This window comes from Pseudophryne corroboree, chromosome 6, assembly GCF_028390025.1.
Source record: "Pseudophryne corroboree isolate aPseCor3 chromosome 6, aPseCor3.hap2, whole genome shotgun sequence".
Classification (NCBI taxonomy): Eukaryota; Metazoa; Chordata; class Amphibia; order Anura; family Myobatrachidae; genus Pseudophryne; species Pseudophryne corroboree.
In genome coordinates this window covers 705,541,064-705,547,063 of record NC_086449.1, presented here as the reverse complement: position 1 = coordinate 705,547,063, position 6,000 = coordinate 705,541,064, and the positions used below count along the sequence as shown (strand labels likewise).

General features: G+C 38.2%; 1 long non-coding RNA gene across 1 annotated transcript in view; it reads right to left on the bottom strand.

Annotated features, from left to right (window-relative positions):
• Positions 1 to 243: 243 nt before the first annotated feature.
• The window catches only part of LOC134935591 (uncharacterized), a 34,501-nt gene continuing 28,744 nt past the window's right edge, over positions 244 to 6,000 (bottom strand). Inside the window, exon 3 of the long non-coding RNA XR_010180274.1 lies at positions 244 to 636. This is a non-coding gene — a long non-coding RNA (uncharacterized LOC134935591). The remainder of the gene's footprint in view (positions 637 to 6,000) is intronic.

Genomic DNA, 6,000 nt, shown 5'->3' with positions numbered 1-6,000 from the left:
GTGCTGAACGACATTATGCTTCTTATGTAATGAAAACCACTTACTGTAGCAATACATATAACATTGAATTGGTTACATCAATATAATGAAAACATTTTTAACAACAAGTACATGAAAAATAAACATTTTACAAGTTGTTGTTTTTTAGCAATTATAAGCAGATGTAAATATAACATAGGAAAAAACTTTCTGTAATATATTGTAAATGGCTAACTTGAGTTAATTAGCCATTAATTAGTCAGGAAATAAAATGTAATTTACAAAATTTGCTTGTGACATTTTTATACAGCTTAAAGTTTCACAATCAACATGATAGATTTTTGGGACTGTAGAAAGTTATATTAGAAAATGGTTCGATGAATGGCATTATTTTATTTAATTTGTTTGCACTCTTCCATAAACTCACTAATGATGTATTTTTGTGTTACCCGGCCTTTACTATGGATGTGTGGGCTCGATTTCCCCCACCCGAACTTCCAGTTTCCGAGTGAATCTGAGCAGTGGCTTCAGTTTTCCCGGCAGGCTCAGATTCCAAAACGAGGCAAAACGTCATCTTTCCAGTGTCGGATCTTGCGTGTTTTGGATTTGGCCATCATTTCACACAGGCTGATGCTGGATCATTTCACACTGGAGAGTCTGTCAGGGCAGGAAACTATTAATTTATTATTACCAATTAATTATATAGCGCACACATGTTCCGCTGCGCTTTACATAGTATATTTGGCCATTCACATCAGTCCCTGCCCCAGTGAAGCTTACAATCTTTAGTCTCTAAAAAATGTACACATACACACTACACAAATTCATGCTAGGGTTTTGTTTTTGTTATCATTTGGAGCCACTTAACCTACGAGTATATTATTGGATTCTGGGAGGAAACTGGAGTACAAAATGGGGAGGATATACAAACTCAACACAGTTACAACCATGGTGGGAATCAAACCCATGACCTCAGTGCTGTGTCGCAGTAATGCTAACCATTACACAGTCCATGCTGCTCCATACTGTCATTGATAATTGAAACTACTGGTTCACAAAGCCCAGAGCTCCTACAGGAATGCATTTCAATAACCAACCACCATACATTAACCCTTTGTTGGTGCACAGTCACACTGGTGCTGAGCATGTAACTGTCTACAGGGCAGCCCAGAGCTCCTAATATAGAGCAGCATTAACCCTTGGTGCACAGTTTTTTTGTCACTGCTTAGTGCCTATATTGCAGCCCAGAGCTCCTAATCTAGGGGCAGCATTAACCCTTGGTGCATATTGGTGTTTTTTGTGGGATCTGGTCTCTAGGAAGACAGTAACTAGGTCGACACTATCTAGGTCGACCACCATTGGTCGACAGGGTCTCTAGGTCGACATGTTCTAGGTCAACAGGTCAAAAGGTCGACATGAGTTTTTTATGATTTTTTTCTTTTTTTTAACCTTTTCATACTTAACAATCTTAACAATCCACGTGGACTACAACTGGGAATGGTAACCGAACAAAGCGAGCCATGCGAGGGGACACGGTGCACTAATTGCAGTTCCCGGTCACTCTACGAAGAAAACAACACAAAAAAATTCATTAAAAACTCATGTTGACCTTTTGACCTGTCGACCTAGACCACATTGACCTAGAGACCCTGTTGACCTAGTTAGTGTTGACCAGTAGTGGTCGATCTAGACACTGTCAACCTAGTTACTATCTACCTTCCATACCACACCCGTTTTTTTGTCACTGTCTAGTGCTTACATTGAAAAAAAATTGTTTTTTGTGTAACTGTGTGTGTGTTGTTCAATAAAGCTTAGTAGGTGTCAATATAAGAACTGTGAGTTCACAGTGTGATGTCATTTGTGAAAAAGTTGTTTTTTGTTCAACTTGTGCCACTGCGTTAATAAATATAAGCACTGTGAGTCCACGTGCGAAGTTGTTATTTGTGGGGGGAAAACAGTAAAAAAAAAAGTAGTTTTTTCTGTACAACTTGTTTGTGTTCAATAAAGCTCAGTAGGTGTCGTGTCATTAGTTTAATAAATATAAGTATTGTTAGTTTGCGGTGTGAAGTTGTCATTTGTGAAAAAATAATTATACAAAAACAAAACAAAAAACAAACAAAGAAAAAAATGCATGTGTTCAGGGTCAATCCGTGACACCGCATTAATAATATTTAAGTGTGTGAGAGTCATAGTGTGAAGTTGTTGTCATTTGTTAAAATACAAAGTAACACTGCGCTGGAGTTTTGTAATTAAATATCAAGATAAAAGTTTCAATACATGAGCGCTGTCAGTTATACTCAATCACACAGAGGCTCATTTTTAACACAATGTTTTATATGTAAAGATATACAATTATATGAAATAAGACATACTGTATAGTCTCTGAAGAATTACATTTATAAAAAAAACATACAAGTAAAAATACACAGTAAAATACACAATATTGGCCACGAATGAATTTGTATCTTTTTGTTTCTATTTATATGGTGTTTAGCCTGGCAAGCTATAGACACTTGCAGCAGGAGTTTTGCTTTGGATAAAACATAAAAATTACCTAACAGCACCGGTAACTATACAGAGAGATCACCAACTGTTTTTTTTCTCTGTATTTATATCCATTTGTTAAAATACAGAAAAAAGTGTTGTTGTTTTTTAAACTTGTGTGTGTTCAAGGCCAAGTGCCACCTAGTTAATAATAAAAACACTGTGAGTCCATATGGAACTCGATCAGTGGAAGAGTAGGAGCAGCAATAGTCATGATATTAGTACTTGAACATCTACTAAAGCTGGTGCTCAAGGGCATAAAAGGTTTAGGAAAGGGAACCTGAAATCAAAACAATTATTTCACAATACAGTGAAAGTTTACTGCCGAAAAACGTAAAATTGCCAACATGCCATTCACCCCATGCAGTGGCAAGTAAAGGCTCAAGTCTTGGCATTTTTTTGCGATTGGTATTTCCAGGACTACTGTCAATCAGGCATCTTCTTCTGTAACCTCGCATGATAATGCAATATCATGTCACTCAGAGTCTATAAGAGGTGTTAAATGTAAAACAGGCAAATCAGTGCAGAAAAAAACACAAAGACTGAAGAACAAACTGTGTGTTCAGAAAGGTCACAAATCCCTGATGAGAGTTTTAGAGCATCCATGTTAGCTACTGTATGTGTGAGTCTGCCATTTCTGATACTGTTCTCATATAGAAACCTCCATCCACCATTTCTGCACTCTCTGCAAATATCAGGATAAACAGCACAGGTATAGCTAGTGACATAGAAATTGAGGATGCCACTATGGAAGTGCAACAGGATGAGGGTGTTATGTGTGTACCTGATGCTGTTAATAATGATGTTGATGATGAGGATGTTGTTTGTGTCAGGCACCAGTGGCAGTAGTTTTTGCCCGTGATACAAAGGCCATTGTCATGCCTAGGCATAAGACCAAAAATAAACCTCATATGTGTGGAATTATTTTTACCCAAATATTGACAACAGTTGTCAAGCCATCTGTAGTTTTTGTAAAGCCAAAGTTAGTATAGGTTGGGACATCAACCAACTAGGAACCTCTTCCCTTTTACAGTGCATCCGGAAAGTATTAATAGCGCTTCACTTTTTCCACATTTTGTTATGTTACAGCCTTATTTCAGACTGGAATAAATTCCTTTTTTCCCCTAATATTGTTCACACAATTACTCACATGTACATAAGTATTCACAGCCTTTGCTCAATACTTTAATGATACACCTTTGGCAGCAATTACAGACTCAAGTCTTTTTGAATATGATGCCACAAGCTTGGCACACCTATCTTTGGGCAGTTTTGCCCATTACTCTTTGCAGCACCTCTCAAACTCCATCAGGTTGGATGGAAGCGTTGGTGCACAGCCACTTTCAGATCTCTTCAGGGATATTCAATCAGATTCAAGTCTAGGCTCTGGCTGGGCCACTTAAGGACATTCACAGAGTTGTCCTGAAGCCACTGCTTTGATATCTTGGCTGTGTGCTTAGGGTCTTTGTCCTGCTGAAAGATGAACCGTCACCCCAGTCTGAGGTCAGGAGTGCTCTGGAGCAGGTTTTCATCTAGGATTTCTCTGTTCATTGCGACATTCATCTTTCCCTCTATCCTGACTAGTCTCCCAGTTCCTGCTGCTGAAAAATATCCCCACAGCATGATGCTGCCACCACCATGCTTCACTGTAGGGATGGTATTGGCCTGGTGGTGAGCGGTGCCTGGTTTCATCCAAACATGATGCCTGGCATTTATGCCAAAGAGTTCAATCTATGTCTCATCAGACCAAAGAATTTTGTTTCTCATGGTCAGTGGAAACAGGATGCACCTGAGCTCAATTTTGAGCTTCATGGCGATGGCTGTGAATACTTATGTACATGTAATTTCTTAGCTTTTTATTTTTAAGAAATTTGCAAAAATTACAAAAAAACTTTGTTCACATTGTCATTATGGGGTATTGTGTGTAGAATTTTGAGGGAAAAAAATATTCCATTTTGGAATAAGGCTGTAACATAACAAAATGTGGGAAAAAGTGAAGCATTGTGAATACTTTCTGGATGCACTGTACATCATTTGCAGCAAGTTTATGAAAAGTTCTTGTCAAAATCTGAAAAATCTTCTAAAATAATTCCATGCAGTCCAGAATCAGCTACCTCCCACATAGGTAGATCCCAGCACATGCAATCTTCAATGCCAACAACTCCATCATCAATATTCTCATTTATGATGAAGTAGTTCTCTTGCATCCAATTTGCTAAGACTAACTTATTCCTCCCCTATCCAGTAGTTCTCAGTAGAATCATTTAGTGCTGCTGGTGGTGAATCTTCATCCCAGGAGGGGGACCAAGAAGACTACTAGTAGCTTCAAACAACAATTGACTGTAAGACAATCTTTTGCAAGAAGAAGCAAGTATGAAAGATGCCATCCATTTGTATAGCAGATCACTGAAGCCATGATGGCTAAGCTAGTATTAGATCTACAGTCAATATCCGCCATTAATGCATCTGGTCCAGTACCAAATTCCATCTCAGTTTCATTTTACCCGAAAACCAATTCTTCGGCTGTACCAGGACATTAACAAAAAATTAATTATTGGCATACAGCATGCAATTGTACCCATTGTCCACTTAACAACAGATATTTGGTCAAGCGATAATGGTCCTGAAGATTACATAACTGTAATAGCCCACTGGGTGTATCACTTTCAACAGCAGCAGTATGTAACATAAAACGCCAGCTCATTCAGAGGCAGACTTCTCTCTGTATCACCAGCTTCACTAAGAAGTATACTGTACCAGTGACAACCTGGCTAACCCCTCTAGGATTTTCCTTTAGGATTTGTAATTTCTGGGAATGGCATTAATATTGTGAAAGCATTACAGCTGGGTGATTTTGAACACATCCTATGTTTTGGGCACCGAATCAATTTGGTGGTATAGAATTTTTTTTTTTAAATGACAGAGGCATGCAGGAGATGCTCTCTGTAGCCAGAAATATTTTGGGACATTTTCAGCATTCAGCAACAGCATGAAGGAGATTGCAGTGGCTGCAATTACAGTTCAATTTGCCATGCCACCAACTGAACCAAGATGTACAGTAGTAATAAAGTGGAATTCCACTCTTTATATGCTTCAGAAGATGGAGGAACAGCAACAAGCAATCCAAGTGTATATAACAAGCCACAACAAAGGGAAAGGAGGAGGAATGTACACCATGGTGGAGAATACGTTCCATGTTATGGAAGGTGCTGAAACCATTCAAAGTAGTCACCTGTGAAAAGAGTTCAGACACTGCCAGCATGAGTCAGGTGATTCACTTAATTAGACTAATGGAAAGGCAGCTCAAAAAATTTAAAGATGAGATGAAAGGAAGCAATTCTGCTAAATATATATTGGATAATAACTTGTAGATCAAGTTCTTTATTTACTTCACCAGGAACAAAGGGTTGTCAACATCTTGAAATCATATCCCTACATTTTGATGTCCATATTATAGGTTTAAGTTTAAGTTATACA